At 48.9% G+C, this 20375-nt stretch overlaps 1 pseudogene; it reads left to right on the top strand.

The window, feature by feature from the left end:
* The first annotated feature begins 834 nt into the window (after positions 1–834).
* Positions 835–20151, top strand: LOC144602754 (zinc finger SWIM domain-containing protein 1-like; annotated as a pseudogene).
* Positions 20152–20375: the final 224 nt, after the last annotated feature.

The raw sequence follows: 20375 nt of genomic DNA, 5'->3' as shown, positions 1-20375 counted from the left end.
CCCTCCCAATGCTGAGCATTGCAGGATTGCCCCTCCCCCAACCCAGGGAATTATCCCCACCTGCACAACGGGCAATTATTATTGCAATGCCAGGAAATATCCATCCTTTCTAAATTAGGGATTGTTCCCTATCCCAATGTGGAATATCGCAAGATGCACCTCCCCTAAACCCAGGGAATTTATCCCCCACCCACACACGGGCAATTTTGATCTCATTCCCAGTAATGAGCATCCTATGTAAATCAGGGATTGATTTATCCCAATGCTATCCCAATCCCAATGCTGAGCATTGTAAGATGCCCCTACTCCAACCCAGAGAATTACCCCCCACCCACACACGGGCGATTATCCCAATCCCAGGAACTTGCAGACTACCTGAATCAAGGATTGCCCCCAACCCCAATCCACAATCCGTGATTTTCCTCCCAATGCTGAGAATTGCATTGCTGAGATCTTGTGTTTCTCCCACACTTCAAAGACGTGCAGGTTAATTAGCTTCTGTAAAATTGTAAATTGTCCTATCATGTAGTATAGTGCTAGTATACGGGGTGATCGCTGGTTGGTGCGGACTCAGTGGGCTGAAGGGCCTGTTTCTTCTCTGAAGTCTAAAGTAAACTGTAAAGACAGCATCTGAGCAAAGGATGGATCCTGGGTCTCTGGCGCTGTGAGGCGGTGACTCTACAGTTGGACCACCGTGCTGTTCTTGAACTGTATATATGAGCTGTTGTGATGCGTTCTACCTTGGCTGACCTGCAGCTGCTGTCTGTGGTCTATTCTCAGTGCCCGCTCTCAGGTGGGATCAGTCTGCCAACTCCATCTGACACACGTGCAGCCATGTCCCAGGTGGTGGGTTTCCGAGTGGGCGCCGAGTTCTCGAGCTACAGCGAGCTGCACCGGGAGTACCGGCACTACCAGAGGGACAGCTCCGTGCAGATGTGGACCAGGCACTCACGGACCATCAAGGCGCAGCGGCGTCGGGCACCCAAGCGCCCGATGAACGACGCGCTGAACTTTGCCGAGATCGACTACGCGTGCATTCACCGGCGGGCAAGTTATTCAAGACCAAAGGATCCGGCAAACGGACAATCCAGAGGTGAGGAAATACTTGCAGGGGCGGCACAGCGGCACAGTTGGTAGAGCCACTGCCTCACAACGCCGGGGATCCCGGTTCCATCCTGACCACGGGTGCTCTCCGTGTGTGGAGTTTGCACGTCCCTCTCGTGTGACCAGCTGTGTTTCTTCTGTGGGCTTCAGTTTCCTCCCATATCCAAAACACGTGCAGGTTTCTTGGGTTAATTGGCCCTCTGTAAATCGTCCCGAGGTGTGTCGGGAGTGGATGACAAAGTGGGAGAACATGGAACATGGTCCACACCTGCTCCTGTTTCCTACCTTCTTTTTAAAGATGTTTTTATCCTTTTAAATTTAATTGTATAAGTTTAGCCGGGTAGTTAGTTTTGTTTAGAGTTACATCATGGAAACAGGCCTTTCGGCCCATCGAGTCCACACCGCCCACCAATCATCCATTCACACTAGTTCTATGTTATCCCACTTTCTCATCCACTCTCTACACATGAGGGGCAATTTACAAAAGCAAATTAACCCACAAACCTGCACGTCTTGAGAATGTGGAAGGAAACCACTTGGAAAAAACCCACGTGGTCACAGGGAGGACGTACAATCTCCACACAGACAGCACCCGTAATCAGGATCGAACCTGAGTCTCCGGCGCTGTGAGGCAGCAGCTCCTCTGCTGCCCCTGTCTGGCTCTTTCTCTTTTTTTTTCCTGTCTCTCTCTCCCCTCTCTTCATTTTTTTTCTCTCTTTTGCACTCTTTGTTTTCATCTTTGATTGTGTGTGTGTGTGTCTCCACGCCTCTCTCTCTCTCTCTCTCTCTCTCTCTCTCTCTCTCTCTCTCTCTCTCTCTCTCTCTCTCTCTCTCTCTCTCTCTCTCTCTCTCTCTCTCTCTCTCTCTCTCTCTCTCCCTCTCTCTCTCTCTCCCTCTCTCCCTCCCTCTCTCCCTTCTACCTCCCTCTCTCCCTCTCTCCCTCTCTCCCTCTCTCTCTCTCTCTCTCTCTCTCTCTCTCTCTCTCTCTCTCTCTCTCTCTCTCTCTCTCTCTCTCTCTCTCTCTCTCTCTCTCTCTCTCTCTCTCTCTCTCTCTCTCTCTCTCTCTCTTCCCCCCCCTCCTGTACCTTTCTACCTCTCTCTCTCCCCCTCCTGTACCTTTCTACCTCTCTCTCTCCCCCCTCCTGTACCTTTCTACCTCTCTCTCTCCCCCACCACACATTTTCCCATTCCTACCCGCACCTACAGCTCGCTGGGATTGTATAAAGTGGTAGAGTCATCCCACGCAGAAATAGGCCCTTCGGTCCAACTTGCCCATGCTCATCGAGATGACCCATGTACACCAGTCCCACCTGCCCTCAGAACCTTTCCTATCCATGAACTGTTCAAAATGTTTTTTAAATGCTAGAGTACCTGCCTCAACTACCTCCTCTGGAAGCTAGTTCCATTTACCCACTGCAATGTGCAGAAAAGGTTACCCCTTGTGTTCTTTTTAAATCTTCCCTCTCATGTTAAATCTCTGTCCTATGGATCTTGATTCCCCTATCCTGGATAAACGATTTGTGCATTCACCCTATCTATTCCACTTGTCACATACAATTTGCTGTGTTAACACAAGGGACACGGTATTATCCATGTTATCCCACTGTGCCATCCACTGCCTGCACACTCAGAACAATTGACTGGATTGATATCCCAGTGGGGGAGTGTAAATCACACAGGGTCTTCCGCCTGCAATGACCATCAAGCACCCAGCTTGTTATGTACTATGTGTAGGAAGGAACTACAGATGCTGGTTTACACTGAAGATAGACACAAAATGGTGAAGTAACTCAGCGGGGAGGGCAGCATCTCTGGAGAAAAATAATAGGTGACGTTTCGGTTTGACACCCGTCTTAAGGCTGAGAGTCAGGGCGGAGGTAAACGAGAAGTTTCTCCCATTCTCGTCGTTCTATTAATTTCACTGTCGTCTTGCTTAGTTTCACTGTTTGTATCAACTTCTTATCACCTTCTCCACCGCCAACAATGGACCATTGTGGGCTCCACCTTTCCTTTATCATTGTTGCTGGCTTTGATTTGTTCTTTCATATCTTTCATTCATTTGTTCTTTGTAACCCTTCATCCCCCTAGTTCCCTCTCCTCTGATAAAGGGTCCCAACCAGAAATGTCACCTATTCCTTTTCTCCAGAGATGCTGCCTGACCCGCTGAGTTACTCCAGCATTTTGTGTCCATCTCCTTTGTTATGCACTATGTTATCTTACACCAATCCTGCATGAATCACATTTTATTGCAGCTGTTGCTTCAAGTCCCCCCAGTTTGTGAAAGAGTTTATTATCAGTCAAAGGGCAGTCATTCAGCACACCATCTTGTCTTCCCACTCACACTGCTTCATGGCCAATGTCAATGGAATGTTTCTGTGATGATTGTAAAAGATCGCCATACACTGCTGGTCTGAATCATCCTACCACAACGAGAGAGCAGTGCTGAACTGTGATCTTCCTCATTGGTGACCCTCGGACTATCTTTGTTTGGACTTTACCTTGCACTAAATGTTATTCCCTTATCATGTATCTATACACTGTAAATGGCTCGATTGTAATCATGTATTGTCTTCCCACTGACTGGTTAGCATGCAACAAAGCTTTTCACTGTACCTCGGTACACGTGACAATAAACTGAACTAAGCAAAACTGAAGAAGGGTCTCAATCCGAAGCGTCACCTGTTCCTTTTCTCCAGAGATGATGCACGACCCGCTGAGTTACTCCAGCATTTTGTGTTTATCGATTGCTGGTGTTCACCCAGTTGGCTTACACACTGCCTCCCACTGTCTTTTTCAGAACCAACAAGATGAAGTGCCCCTGTGTCATTAAAGTCCGTCTTTCTGCGGATGGAAACAAGTTTGTGGTGAAAGAGATGAATGAATCGCATAACCACACAGTGCCGCAGGTAAAAGCAGAACACACACACCAGCCAGGTAGAGTTGTTGGATCTGCCACTGCTTCAGATTGTCGGCTCAGTGTGTGTGTGTGCGCGTGTCTGTGTGTGTGTGTGCGCGTGTCTGTGTGTGTGTGTTGTCCCACCTCTCCACATTTTCAGAAAGCATTAGACTAGTTCTGGACACGCTCAGTTCCAGCCTTGGATCCTGGGCTGTTGAATATCTTAGTTCAACAATACAGCACAGAAACAGGCCCTTCGGCCCACCGAGTCCACGCCCACCAGCGATCCCCCACATTAACACTATCCTACACACACTAGGGACAATTTACACATGCACCAAGCCAATTAACCTCCATACCTGTACAAATTTAGAGTGTGGGAGGAAACTGAAGAGCTTGGAGAAAACCCACGCAGGTCACGGGGAGAACGTAAAAACTCCACACAGACAGCACTCATGGTCGGAATCCAACTTGGGTCTCCGCCGCTGTAAGGCAGCAACTCTACCGCTGCTCCACCATGCCGTCCAGAATATGTCCACATAATTATTTACAACGAGCTTATAAGAACTCCGTCTCTCTGCCCGTGTCTTTGCCTGTGAGAGAATGTTACCTGTGGCACCTATGCATATCGGTGGGACTTAAAGCTGTAGGCTGCAATAAAATGGGATTTGTGCAGAATTGGCTCAAGATAACATAGCAACAAAGATGGACACAACAAGCTGGAGTAACTCAGCGGGTCAAGCATCATCTCTGGAGAAAAGGAATAGGTGATGTTTCGGGTCCTTCCCAGCTGGTCTGAAGAAGGGTCTCGACCCGAAATGTCACCTTTTTCTTTTCTCCAGAAATGTTGTCTGAACCGCTGAGTTGCTCCAGCTTTTTGTGTCTAGAATTGGCGTAAACTAGAATCTGCTGTTTAGTTTAGACATACAGCGTGTAAACAGGCCCTTCAGCCCACCGAGTCCAGGCTGACCAGCAATCCCTGCGCATTAACGCCATCCTACACACATCAGGGACAACTTTCAATTTTAGCAAGCTAATTAGCTTATAAACCTGTACATCTTTAGAGTGTGGGAGGAAACCGCAGCTCCCGAAGAAAACCCACGGGGAGAACGTACAATCTCCGTACAGACAGCACCCGTAGTCAGGATCAAACCCGAGTCTCTGGCGCTGTAACACAGCAACTCTTCCGCTGCACCACCGTGCTGCCCCGACACATAGAACAGAACAAGATTGGTGCTTGGTGGTCATTGCTGACAATGTAGCTGGAAGAGCCGGTGTGATTCTATGGGATGATATCACACTCCCCCACTGGGATATCAATCCAGCCTCTGAACTCTGACAACTTTGGCATTGTTTAACAGAGTCAGACTGATACACTCAATATCACTAGTCATTTCCCTCACAGGAACAAGTTTTATTTATGTAGTTCTAACACACTAAAAATATCTCCAGCTTTCAGGGACATTATTAAAGTAATTGATGTTAATTGCCTTAGCAGGGATTCTGGAGATGACCGATAACTTAGGTGGAGTTGGCGGATTTCAATGAATGTCTTATAATGTGGTTTAAGGAGGCAAGAGTGTCTGAGGGTGATCTGAGAGAAGTATATCTGTTCATGAGAGGCATAGAATGGAGACTCTCGGACTATCTTTAATTGGACTTTACTGGACTTTATCTGATGCTAAACACTATTCCCTTTATCCTGTGTCTGTGGACGGCTTAGACACAAAAATCCGGAGGAACTCAGCAGGTCAGACAGCATCTCTGATACTTCCTGACCCGCTGAGTTACAGCAGCTTTTTGTATCTATCTTCGGTTTAAACCAGCATCTGCAGTTCCTTCCAACACATTTCGACTGTGGACGGCTTGATTGTAATCATGGATAGTCGTTCTATGGACTGGTAGCATGCAACAAAAAAGCTTTTTGGTACACGTGACAAGAAACTAGACTAAACTAGATGGGGAATATGGTCCGATTGTTTTCCCCCATGGTAGTTGTGGAGGTGCAGAGACACAGAGGGAGAAAGTTCCAAATAGCTGCTGAAGGCAAAGTCAATTGCACAGGGATAAAAATTCAGGAATGGGTTGTGGCCGGAGTTAGAGAGATTTTGTGCTATATATATATCTGACCGAGGCGTAAATGTAGATGGGTTGGTGAGTAAGTTTGCTGACACCAAAATTAGGAGTTGCAGACAGCGAGAAATGCTGTCAGAAGATAGCAGAACATAGACCAGCTGCAGAAAGTGGCGGAGAAATGGCAGATGGAGTTTAACCGGAGCAAGTAAATGTAAGGAGAGAGTATACAGTTAATGACATGACCATTAACAGCATTGATGTGCAGAGGGATCTTGGAGTTCAAGTTCATAGCTCACTGAAGGAGGCAGCACAAGTAGATGGGGTGGTGAAGAAGGCGCATAAGTGACAGGAGCAGAATTAGGCCATTCAGCCCATCGTCTATTCCGCCATTCAGTCATGGCTGATCTCTCTCCCTCCTAACCCCATTCATCTGCCTTCTCCCCATAACCCCTGACACCAGCAATAATTAAGAATCCATCTATCTCGGCCATAAATATATCCACTGACTTGGCCTCCGCAGCCTTCTGTGGCAAAGAATTCCACCAATTCACCAACCTCTGACTCAAGAAATTCCTCCTCTCCTTCCTAAAGGAATGTCCTTTAATTCTGAGGCTATGGCCTCTTGTCCGACACTCTTCCACTGGAGGAAGCATCCTCTCCACATTTATCCAAACGTTTCACTATTCGGTACGTTTCAATGAGGTCCCCTCTCATTCTTCTAAACTCTAGCGAGTACAGGCCCAGTGGTGACAAACGATCATCATATGTTAACCAGTATGGGTGAAACGTGTGGTGTGCTTGTCTTCTGTGCTAGGGGCATTGAACATAAGAATCAGCAAGTCATTGATGCAGCTCTATCGGGCTTTAGTTAGACTGCATTAGGAGTATTATGTGCAGTTCAGGAAAGATGTGGAGGCTTTGGAGAGGGCGCAGAGGAGGTTTACCAGAATGCCGCCTGGATTAGAGTGTTTCAGCTACAGGGGGAGGTTGGATAAACTTGGGTTATTTTCTCTGGAGCGTCAGAGGTTGAGGGAAGACTCGATGGAAGTATATAAAGTTTTGAGAGGCACACATAAGGTGGGCAATCAGATGCTTGTCCCCAGGGTGGAAATGTCCAACATTAGAGAGCAGAATTGTATGGTGAGAGGGGGAGGTTTAATGTGCGAGGCAAGATTTTTAAACAGAGAGGGGTGGGGGCTGGGAATGCACTGCCAGTGATGGTGGTGGATGCAGATACGATAGTGGTGTTTAAGAGGCTTTGGGAAAGGCACATGGAAGTTCAGGGAATAGAGCGATATGGATCATGTACAGGGAGATGAGATCAGTTCAACTTGGCATCATGTTTGGCACAGATAATGTAGGCTGGAGGGCCCATTCCTGTGCTGTTCTGTGTTCTAATATGGGATCTGAGCTTAGTTTACAGATACAGCATGGAAACATAGGCCTACCTAGTCCACGCTGATCATCCACCACCTGTGTGCACTGGTTCTATGTTGTCCTACTTTCTCATCCACTCCCGACATGCTCGGGGCAATTTACAGAGGACAATTGACCTCCAAACCGGATGAACTGACCCTAGGACCTTGCTTGTACCCCACAGGAAGAGGAGGAGAGGCTCCGGCACCAAAGGCACTTTGTTACAGCGCTGCGCGTGGACCCCACTTCCATCGTCTCGCTGCGGAGTAATGGAGCAGGTGTCCAGGTGCAGCTGGGGGAGGTTGCCGGCAAGGTGCTCGCTGATGAGGATGCCCATAGCCCCACACGCAAGGAGAAATGGGACGAGTTCAAGACCAACAAAACCGACTTGGAGATGATGGTGCCCACACTGGCAGCCGTCAAGGGTAAGGTCATAAGGAATAGGAGTAGAATTAGGCCATTCGGCCCATCAGGTCTACTCCGTCATTCAATCATGGCTGATCTATCTCTCTCCCCTAACCCCATTCTCCTGCCTTCTCCCCATAACCTCTGACACCCGGACTGATCAAGAATCAAGGTAGGTGAAGGTCTCCTCACTTGTCCCAGGCCTAACCGGCTGCTCCAGGTTTGCACCACTCCCTCTCTTGTCCTGGGGTATCCTGCATCCTTCCTTCATTCCGGAATAATGCGGATCACCCCTTTATTGGGTTAACGTATGATGAGCATTTGATGGCTCTGGGCCTGTACTCGCTGGAGTTTAGAAGGATGAGGGGGGACCTCACTGAAACTTACCGAATAGTGAAAGGACCGGATAAAGTGGATGTGGCGAGGATGTTTCCACTAGTGGGAGAGTGATGGAACAGAGGGTGCAGCCTCACAATAAAAGGACGTTCCTTTAGAAAGGAGATGAGAAGGAATTTCTTTAGTCAGAGGGTGATGGATCTGTGGAAATCACTGCCACAGATGGCTGTGGAGGCCAAGTCTGTGGCTATTTATAAAGCAGAGATTGACAGGTTCTTCATTCGTTAGGGTGGCAAATGGGGTTGAGAGGGAAAGATAGATCAGCCATGATTCCTAGACTCTCCCACGAGTGGAAAGATTCTTTCCACATGCACTCTATCCTGGCATTTCACTATCTGGTAAGTTTCAACGAAGCCCCTCCTCATCGTTCCAGCGAGTACAGGCCCAGTGCCGTCAAACACTGATCAGATGTTAACCCAGACATTCCTGGTATCATTCTGGTAAACCTCCTCTGGACCCTCTCCACCGCCAGCACACCCTTCCTAGCGAGGCTGGAGGGGGATCCACCGCCGGGGATGTGCACACATTCTCGGTGTCCGAGCATGAGGTGAGGTGGGCTCTGACGCGTGTGAACACGAGGAAAGCTGGAGGCCCAGATGGTATATCTGGGCGAGTACTAAAGTCTTGTGCTACTCAGCTTGCTCCAGTGCTCACCACAATATTCAACCTCTCCTTGGCAAAGTCCGTGGTCCCTGCATGCTTCAAAAGATCCATCATTGTACCGGTGCCAAAGAATGCCTCTCCAGCGTGTTTAAATGACTACCGACCGGTGGCCCTCACCTCGGTTGTCATGAAATGCTTGGAGAGGCTAGTCAAGAAGCACATCTGCGCCCTCCTTCCTCGCAACATGGACCCACTACAGTTCGCATACCGTCCGAACAGGTCCACGGATGATGCGGTCTCCCAGGTTCTACACACCGCTCTCTCTCATCTGGACAGCCAGGGGGGCTATGTGAGGATGCTGTTCATTGACTTTAGTTCAGCATTCAACACAATAGTCCCCAGCAGACTGGTTGAGAAGCTGCTGGAACTGGGGCTTAGCACCCCTCTGTGTGCCTGGGTCCTGGACTTTCTCACTGCCAGGCCCCAAGTGGTCAGGATGGGGGAACACACATCTAGCTCCCTCACCCTGAACATAGGATCCCCCAGGGCTGCGTCCTTAGCCCCCTACTGTACTCCCTGTACACACATGACTGTAGGGCCAGGTTCAGCTCAAACTCCATCATCAAGTTTGCTGATGACACTGTGGTGGTGGGCCGGATCTCCAACAACGATGAGAAGGCCTACCGGGAGGAGGTGGCTGATCTGGCACTCTGGTGTCAGGACAATAGCCTCCTCTTGAATGTCACTAAAACAAAGGAGCTGATTGTGGACTTCAGAAGGGCTAAACATCCAAGGACGTACACGCCACTGGAGATAAATGGGTCTATTGTGGATAGGGTGAGCAGTTTCAAATACTTGGGAGTCCGCATCGCAGAGGATCTGACGTGGGCAACGCACATTGCCGCACTGGTGGGTAAGGCTAAGCAGCGCCTTTACCACCTTAGACAACTGAGGAAATTCAGAGTGTCGCTGGGGATCCTTCATTGCTTCTACTCTGGGGCTGTAGAGAGCATCCTGTCCGGCAACATTACAGTCTGGTTTGGGAACAGCTCTGCCCAGGACAGGATGGCCCTGCAGAGAGTAGTGCGTTCGGCAGAACGCACCATGGGAACTACACTCGTCCCCCTGCAGGACCTATACATCAGGAGGTGCAGATCCAGAGCAAGCAAGATCATGAGGGACCCCTGCCACCCCAGTAACGGACTGTTCCAGATGCTACGGTCAGGCAAACGCCTCCGCTGTCACGCTGTGAAAACGGAGAGGATGAGACGGAGCTTCTTCCCACAGGCCATCAGGACTGTCAACTTTGATAACCCCAGAGACTAAATTTTTGTCGACACTTTTTGTGCTATGTTTAGTAACTTATTAACTTTATTTATATGCTGTAACTGTAATTATTTTTGTGCACAACCCGCAGGCATTGCCACTTTCATTTCACTGCACATCGAGTATGTGTATGTGACAAATAAATTTGACTTGACTTGACTTGACTTGACATGGGGCCAGGACTGCTCCCAATACTTCAAATAAATGGATGAGGATTGGGTGTGGATCCTCCTTCCCCCATCTCATGATAGTGCACTGTCTTGTCACTAGATCGCTCCCTCCTCTCCCCTGGGATAGTCAATGACTTTTACACTTCAGAGATACAGCGCGGAAACTGGCCGTTCGGCCCACCGAGTTGGTGCTGACCAGCGATGGTCCTGTACGCTAACTTACACACACAAGCGGCCATTTCTTTTTACAACTTACTGAAACCAAGTAACCTACAATACTGCAAGTCTTTGGAGTGTGGGCGGAAACCGAAACACCCAGAGAAAATCCATGAACGTACAAACTCCGTACAGACCGCACCCACAGTCAGGATGGAACCCGGGTCTGTAGCGCTGTAAGGCAGCAACTCTACAGCTGTGTCCCCAATACTTTCTCATGGGATTGCTCTTGGATCGTGCCACGCACTCTTCAGATGACTCTTCCCTCCTGTAACCCCACCCAGGCTGCATCTGCAGTCCCTTCCTCCACCTGTCACTTGCAAGGCTTTGTCCTGCCCCAACCTCTCTTCCAGCTTTCTTCCCCCCCCCCCCCCCCCCCCGACTTGCCACAATTAGTTGAAGAAGGGTCCCGACCTGATACATCACGTATCCATGTTTTCCAGACATGTGTGGGAAAGAACTGTAGGTGCTTGTTTACACTGGAGATGGACACAAAACGCTGCAGTAACTCAGCGGGTCAGGCAGCATCTCTGGAGAAAAAGAATCGGAGACATTTCAGGTCAAGACTCTTACTCAGACCGAGAGTCAGGGGCGAGGGGAAACTCCAGAGATACTACCTGACCTGCTGAGTTATTCTCGCACTTTGTCTTTTGTCATGAACCAGCATCTGCAGATCCTTGTTTCTCCAGAGTTTGATAGAGCTGCATCTCGACTATCTGACTCTTGTACTCAGTGCACCGACCGATGAAGGCAAACGTACCTCACCACTGCCACTGTGCGTTACCAGTGCTTTGTTCAGAATACATTTGAGAATCCGACTCAATTTATCGGCCTAGTTTGTACACAAACAAGGAATTTGATTTGGTGCTTTACTTCACGTGATAAAAACACAAGACAGCAGACAATTAAAAAAACATTATAATTAAACAATGTAAAAAAAAGTGCAAGAGTAATGTGGCAGCTTTGCTTAATATTGCACGTGTAAATATCTAAAATGCACTTGGAGAGTTCATAATTGTTTGTCTTACAGACCAGAATGTAGTGGTGTAGAGTGGTTGTTAACTAGAGCTACCACTCGTGGGGAGAGGCTGTTTTTGTGTCTGGATGTGCCCAGAGGGGAGGGCTTCATGAGAGAGTTAGATATACAGTGCATTCAGAAAGTATTCACACACCTTCACTTTTTCCACATTTTGTTATGTTGCAGCCTTATTTTAAAATGGATTAAATTATTTTTTTATCATCAATCTACATACAATACCCCATAATAAAAAAGTGAAAACAAGTTTAGAAAATTTTGCAAAGTAATTAAAAAGAAATAACATATCACATTTACATATGTATTCAGTCAGACCCTTTACTCAGTACTTTGTTGAGGCATCTTTGGCAGTAATTACAGCCTCAAGTCTTCTTGGGTATGACGCTACAAGCTTGGCACACCTGTATTTGGGTAATTTCTCCCATTCTTCTCTCAAGCTCTGTCAGGTTGGATGGGGAGTGTCGATGCACAGCTATTTTCAGGTCCCTCCAGAGATGTCCGGGTTCAAGTCCGGGTTCTGGCTGGGCCACTCAAGGACATTCACAGACTTGTCATGAAGCCACTCCTGCGTTGTCTTGGCTGTGTGCTTGGGGTCATTGTCCTGTTGGAAGGTGAACCTCCTCCCCAGTTTGAGGTCCAGAATGCTCTGGAGCAGGTTTTCATCAAGGATCTCTCTTTACTTTGCTCTGTTCATTTTTCCCTTGATCCTGACTAGTGTCCCAGTTCCTGCCGCTGAAAAACATCCCCACAACATGATGCTGCCACCACCATGCTTCACTGTAGGTATGGTATTCACCAGGTGATGAGCAGTGCCTGGTTTCCCCCAAACGTGACGTTTGGCATTCAGGCCAAAGAGTTGGTTTCATCAGACAAGAGAATCTTATTTCTCATGGTCAGAGAGTCCTTTTGGTGCCTTTTGGCAAACTCCAAGCAGGCCATCATGTGCCTTTTACTGAGGAGTGGCTTCCGTCTGGCCACTCTACCATAAAGGCCTGACTGGTGGAGTGCTGCAGGAAAGTTGGCCTTCTGGAAGGTTCTCCCATCTTCACAGAGGAACTTTGGAGCTCTGTCAGAGTGATCATCGGGTTCTTGGTCACCTCCCTGACCAAGGCCCTTCTCCCCTGATTGCTCAGTTTGACCGAGTGGCCAGCTCTATGAAGAGTCCTGGTGGTTCCAAAGTTTTTTCCATTTAAGAATGATGGAGGCCACTGTGCTCTTCGGGACCTGCAATGCTGCAGAAAGTGTTTAATACCCTTCCCCAGATCTGTGTCTCGACACAATCCTGTCTTGGAGGTCTACGGACAATTCCTTCGTCTTCATGGCTTGGTTTTTGCTGTGACATGCACTGTCAACTGTGGGACCTTATATAGACAGGTGTGTGCCTTTCCAAATCATGTACAATCAATTTAATTTACCACTGGTGGACTTCAATCAAGTTGTAGAAACATCTCAAGGATAATCAATGGAAACAAAATGAACCTCAGCTCAATTTTGAGCGTCATAGCAAAGGTTTGAATACTTATGTAAATGTGATATTTCAGCTATTTCTTTTAAATTACTTTGCAAAAGTTTCTAAACACCTGTTTTCGCTTCTTCATTCTGGGGTATTGCGTGTAGATTGACGATTTTAAAAAAAAGAATTTAATCCATTTTAAAATAAGGCTGTAATGTAACAAAATGTGGAAAAGCTGAAGGGGTCTGAATACTTTATAAAAGGACTGAACAAGCTAGATGCTGGAAAAATGTTCCCAATGTTGGGGGAGTCCAGAACCAGGGGACACAGTCTAAGAATAAAGGAGAGGCCATTTAAAACTGAGGTGAGAAGACACTTTATCACCCAGAGCGTTGTGAATTTGTGGGATTCTCTGCCACAGAAGGCAGTGGAGGCCAATTCACTGGATGAATTTAAAAGAGAGTTAGATAGAGCTCTAGGCGCTAGTGGTATCAAGGGATATGGGGAGAAGGCAGGCACCGGTTACTGATTGTGGATGATCAGCCATGATCACAGTGAATGGCGGTGCTGGTTCGAAGGGCCAAATGGCCTCCTGCACCTATTTTCTGTGTTTCTATAACTCTTATCTGCGTTTGTTTGCAGACGGCACGGTGGTGGTGGTGGTGAACAAGGCCAACGTGTTGCAGGCCATCTACTACCAGGACGGCCGCATGAAGCAGACCTTCGAGAGGTTCCCTGAGGTGCTGCTGGTGGGCGCCACCTACAGCTGGGCGGGCCTGTGGCTGCCCACCTACCTGCTGCTGGCCATCGACGGCAACGGGGAGAGCGAGCTGGCGTGCCTGTGGTTCCTGCAGAGCGAGGAGCGCGAGACCGTCCGGCAGCTTCTGCGCATCTTCAGGCAGAAGAACCCGGCGGCGGAGGGAACGCGGGCGGTGGTGGTCGGCGGCCAGGCGTGCGACGGGGAGCTGGTAACCGACGTGCTCCCCACTGCAAGCCGCTGGCCTGCCTCGCCCACACCCTCAGCGTCTTCCAGGACCACGTGACCGCCGAGAAGCTGCACGTGACCGCCGGGCAACAGTAAGCACTGGCACCGCCATTCCCTCGTGGGGCCGGAGCGGAGCGGGTGGGTGGGGGGCCCAAATATTCCTCCTCCTGTCAGATTGTGTTGGTTTGGTAAAGTTGTGACTCTCATCCCTCTGCACAATCCAGTCTACCCATGTCCCATCTCCTCCACTCTCTGCCCTCTCTCTCTTTCTTCTTTCCTTCTATCTTACCCACTCCTCCTTCCCTTCTTTCTTTCTCCCCCTCCTTCCTCCATCTCCCTCTTCTCCTCCGCCCCTTCTCTCCTTCTCCGCCCCTTCTCTCCTTTCCCCTACTCCTGTTTCTTCCTCCTCCTCCTCACCCACTCCTCCCCTCCTTCACCCACTCCACCCCTCCTTCACCCACTCCTCCCCTCCTCACCCACTCCTCCCCTCCTTCACCCACTCCTCTCCTCCTTCACCCTTCCTCTCCTCCTTCACCCACTCCTCCCCTCCTTCACCCACTCCTCCCCTCCTTCACCCACTCCTCTCCTCCTTCACCCTTCCTCTCCTCCTTCCCCGTACTCCCCTCTTCCCCCTACTCTCCTCCTCCCGCCTCCTCTCCTTCCCTCTACTCTCCTCCTTTCCCCTCTCCTCCACCATCGGGCAACAATAAGCTCTGGCATCGTGATTCCATCCTGGGACCGGAGTGGGAGGGGGAGGTTGGGTTATCCCAAATATTCCTCCTCCTGTCACGGCGTGGGTCAGATAAGGGTGCGACTCATTCCTCAACATGGTCTGCACAATCCAGTCTACCCCTGCCCCACTCTCCCTCCTTTCCACCCTCCTCTCTCCCTTTGCCTGTTCCTTCCCCTTTTGCCCCCTCCTCTCCCCTTTCTGTAGATGGGGCATCTGGTCAGCATTAGATGGGGCATCTTGGTCAGCATTAGATGGGGCATCTTGGTCAGCATTAGATGGGGCATCTTGGTCAGCATTAGATGGGGCATCTTGGTCAGCATTAGATGGGGCATGTTGGTCAGCATTACATGGGGCATCTTGGTCAGCATTAGATGGGGCATGTTGGTCAGCAAGGACGAGTTGGGCCGAGAGGCCTATTTCCGTGCTGTTTGATTCCACTGTTCAGTAGTCATTGAGGAGGTCACTTTATTTTTCGTAGGGAAAGAAACGGTGGAGTTTTTGTTGTAGCCGCTGGGGACTGTTGAGGTGAGAGTTTGGTTTAGTTTCGGAAATACAGATTGGAAACGGGCCCTTTGCCCCACTGAGTCCACACCGACCATTAATCACCCGTTCACACCAAAGATACTAGAGGAACAAGATAGACCACTCGACGTTAAAAACCGTAGAAGGACATGGCGCCATTTTAGTAGGCAGAAAATTGCAGAAACATTTAAAAAGAAAAATAACAAAAATGTATGAATTGATAGATGTTATTTTCTGCATTTTAATGGTATCATCACACATACTGTTCCCCCAAAACACTGATTACACTGCGAGAGGCAGAACGAACGGCGGGGTTTGCTTACTAAAATGGCGGACGTCCCGCTCCTTTACACACTACACTTCAGTATAGGCGAATTGAATGGAGTGGTCCATCTTGTTCCTCTAGTATCTTTGGTTCACACTAGTTCTGGGCGACACACGGGACAATTTACAGAGGCCAATTAACGTACAAACCTGCACGTCTTTGGAACTTGGGGGGAACCCGGAGAACCCGGAGGAAACCCACATGGTCACAGGGAGAGCGTACAAACTCCACACAGACAATGCCTGTAGTCAGGATGGATCCTGGGACTGGCACTGTAAGGCAGCAACTCTACCGCTACGCCACCGTGCTGCACCGGGAGGTTCCTCACCTTGTCTCCTCTTCCCTTTCTTCCCGCCAGGAGCCAGCTGCTGCAGATCCTGCACAGTATGTGTTACGCGACGTCGACTGAGGACTACGACCTGCTGTACCGCCAGCTGCTGGACTCCAACGCGGAGAGCGCCGTCGACTACTTCCACAAGACGTGGCACGGGTCCCGCCGCCAGTGGGTGGAGGGCTTCAAGCACGAGAACGAGAGCTACCTCACCAGCACCCTCCAGCGGGTGCAGGTGATGAGCCAGAGGCTGGCGGCCGCGGTCGAGGACTTCTCCAACGTGACCTCCTTCACCCGGGACCTCCTGAAGGCCGTGGACACGGTGCGGGCCGAGTGCGACCAGTGGGTGTTGCAGAGTGAGCCCCCCGCAGGGCCAGAGGACAACTCCGCGGAGTCTTCCTACCGGGCGCTGCTCACCGACTTCGCCTTCCGCCGGGTGCGGACGGAGCTGCAGGAAGCGGAGTCGGTCTCCTTTCTCAGCGTGGAGGCCGAGAGGGCCTGGCCCGTGTGCCGGCGCCGGGCCCTGGTGACGGACCAGGCCAGCTGCCAGTGTGCCTTCCGCACCTCCATGAGGCTCCCCTGCCGGCACGTCCTGGCTCTCCGGCGGCTGCTGGGCTCCGACCTCTTTGAGCCCTCGCTCTGCGCCGCTCGCTGGACGCAGGAGCACTTCCTCGCCGGTCAGCTCCCGCCCGCGTCGCCGAGGGAGCGGGCCAAGGTGCAGCAGGAGCGGTACCGCCAGGCCCTCAAGGTAGCTCGCAAACTCTCCTCCCTCGCCGCCAGGTGTCCGGCCGAAGACTTTGGCAGGTGCCTGGCGGTAATGACGGCCGTCACCGACATCTGGGCCAGAGGTGGCCAGGTGCAAGTCACCGAAACCAATGGTTTGTAGCGACGCAGTCTCAGAGAGAGTGAAGCAACGACACACAAAACATGGAGCAGCACAGCACAAGGACAGGCCCTTCAGCACACAATGAACATGATGCCAAGACCATCGCTTATCTACCTGCATATAATCTATACCTCACCATTCCTTGCATATCCATGTGCCTATCTACTGCCTCGTAAACTCCATTATCACATCTACCTCTACAGCCACATATGGTTCATAAGATCATGTGACAGGAGTAGGATTAGGCAATTTGGCCCATCAAGTCTATTCTGCCATTCAATCATGGCTGATTCATCTCTCCCTCACCCCATTCTCCTGCCTTCTGCCCATAACAGAGAAACAGAAAATTAGTGCAAGAGCAGACCATTCGGCCCTTCGAGCCAGCACCGCCATTCAATGTGATCATGGTTGATTATCCACAATCTCCCCCGTTCCTGCCTTCTCCCCATATCCCTTGATTCCACTAGCACTAAGAGCCCTATCTGACTCTCTTTTGAATGCATCCAGTGAATCGGCCTCTACTGCCTCTGAGGCAGAGAATTCCACAAACTCACAACTCTGGGTGAAAAAGTTTTTCCTCATCTCAGTTCTAAATGGCCTAGCTCTCATTCTAAAATTGTGGCCCCTGTTTCTGGACTCCCCCAACATCGGGAGCATCTAGCTTGTCCAATGTCTTAATAATCTTATGTTTCTATAAGATCCGCTCTGATCCTTCTAAATTTCAGAATTTCCGACTGTCATATGACAGTCCCGCCATCCTGGGAATTAACCTCATGAACCTATGCTGCTCTCCCTCAAAAGCAAGAATGTCGTTCCTCAAATTAGTAGACCAAAACTGCACACAATTTCCAGCTATGGCCTCACCAGGGCCCTGTACAATTGCAGAAGGACCCCTTTGCTCCTCTACTCAAATTCTCTCGTCATGAAGACCAAAATGTCATTAGCTTTCTTCACTGCCTGCTGTACCTGCATGCTTACTTTCAGTGACTGATGTACAAGGACTCCTACAGCTTCCCCTTTTCTTAATCTGGTACCATTCAAATTATAATCTGCCTCGTTCTTGCCACCAAAGTGGATAACCTCACATTTATCCACATTATACTGCATCTGCCATACATTGCTCACTCACCCAACCTACCCAAGTCACCCTGCATCCTCATAGCATCTTCCTCACAGTTCACTCTGCCACCCAGCTTTGTGTCATCTGTAAATTTGCTTATGTTACTTTTAATTCCTTCATCTAAATCATGAAAATATATTGTAAATAGCTGCGGTCACAGGACCAAGTCACTGCCTGCCATTCTGAAAAGGACCCGTTAATTCCTACTCTTTGTTTCCTGTCTACCTACCAATTTTCGATCCATGTCAATATCATACCCCCAATACCATGTGCTCTAATTTTGCCCACTAATTTCCTGTGTGGGACCTTATCAAAGGCTTTCTGAACGTCCAGATACACTACATTTACTGGCTCTCCTTTATCCATTTTACTTGTTACATCCTCAAAAAATTCCAGAAGATTAGTCAAACAAGATTTCCCCTTCATAAATCCATGCTGACTTGGACCGATCCTTTTACTGCTCTCCAAATCCACTGTTATTACATCTTTAATAATTGACTCCAGCAACTTCCCCACCACCGATGTCAGGCTAACTGGTCTATAATCTCCTGTTTTCTCTCTCCCTCCTTTCTTAAAAAGTGGGATAACATTTACTACCTTCCAATCCACAGGAACTGATCCAGAATCAAGAGAACATTGTAAAATGATCACCAATGCGTCCACGATTTCTAGAGCCACCTCCTTAACTACCCTGGGATGCAGACCAGACCCTGGGGATTTATCAGCCTTCAGTCCCATCAGTCTTCCCAACACGATTTCCTGGCTAAATGTGAATTTCCTTCAGTTTCTCCGTCACCCTAGATCCTCTGTACCCTAGTACTTCTGGGAGATTATTTGTGTCTTTCTTAGCAAATAAAGAACCAAAGTGCCTTTTCAACCCGTCTGCCATTTCCTTGTTCCCCATAATAAATTCACCTGTTTCTGTCTTCAAGGGACCCACATTTGCCTTCACTAATCTTTTCCTCTTCACATACCTAAAGAAGCTTTTACTATATATTCTTGGCTAGCTTACCTTCGTACTTTATCTTTTCTCCCAATATTGCCTTTTTAGTTACCTTCTGTTGTTCTTCAAAAGTTACCCAATCTTCTGGCATCCTGCTCATCTTTGCTATGTTATGTCTTTTTTATTTTTATACTGTCCTTGACTTCCCTTGTCAGATCCGGTTGCCTCTTATTCCCCTTAGAATCTTTCTTCCTCTTTGGAATAAAATGATGCTGCATCTTCTGGATTATTCCCAGAAATTCCTGCCATTGCTGTTCCACTGTCATCCCTGCTAGGGACCCTTTCCAGTCAACTTTGGTCAGCTCCTCATGCCTCCATGTTGTTCAACTTGTTCAACTGCAACACTGACACTTCTGATTTTACCTTCTCCCTCTCAAATTGCAAATTAAAACATGTTATGGCCACTACCTCCTAATGGTTCCTTTACCTTGAGTTTCCTTATGAAATCCAGTACATTACACAACACTAAATCCAGAATTGCCTTCTCCCTGGTGGGCTCCAGTACAAGCTGCTCTAAGAATCCATCTCGGAGGCACACTACAAACTCCCTTTCTTAGGGTCCAGTACCAACCTGACTTTCGCAGTCTACCTGCATATTGAAATCTCCCATAACCTCTGACACCCGCACTAATCAAGAATCTATCTATCTCTGCCTTAAATATATTCACTGCTTTGCCTCCACAGCCTTCTGTGGCCAAGAATTCCACAGATTCACCACCCTTGCATAGTCCAGGCACTCAGTACCTTCCGTGTAAAGTGACAACGAGAAAAACAACTTGCCTCGCACATCTCCTTGAAACTTTGCCCCTCTCACCATTTTATCTATCAGAAGATTACCTTTCCACTGATAGACAGGCCCTCTGATACTTATTGACCAAAGATAGACACAAAATGCTGGAGTAACTCAGTGGGACTTACCGAGCCCTCTATCATGATTTACTACTGAATGTTTCCTCAAATATTGTTTTACCGTTTTGCACCATGTGTACTCTGGGCACATTACTGTGTGCGTCCCCCAATAATTTATTACTGTCTGTTTCCCTCTCGGCTGTGCCCCCTCCAACATCACTCACTAGTTGTGTTCCTTTGTTTTCAGTGACTGGTGCAACAGAGCAAGAATCGTCGTCTCCAGCCACTGAGGCAAGTTGAAGATGTGCGTAAGAACTGATTTCAGATCTGACTGACCGACAGACAGTGAGAGCCGCTTACAGTCACAGTGATTCACCGCGATCCCAGGAATCAGGATCTGAAGTTGTTTTCTCTTCATACCCTCGTGTGTGTTACGCTTGTGTGGCTGAGTGTGTGTGTGTGTGCACAGGTGCACCCAATGAACACTGCCATATATCGATCACCATTGATAGTGAAATGCCAGT

This window comes from Rhinoraja longicauda, chromosome 19 (genome assembly GCF_053455715.1).
Source record: "Rhinoraja longicauda isolate Sanriku21f chromosome 19, sRhiLon1.1, whole genome shotgun sequence".
In the NCBI taxonomy this organism is placed as follows: Eukaryota; Metazoa; Chordata; class Chondrichthyes; order Rajiformes; family Arhynchobatidae; genus Rhinoraja; species Rhinoraja longicauda.
Note: the sequence above shows the minus strand (reverse complement) of the source record. Positions and strands in the feature narration are given on the sequence as shown.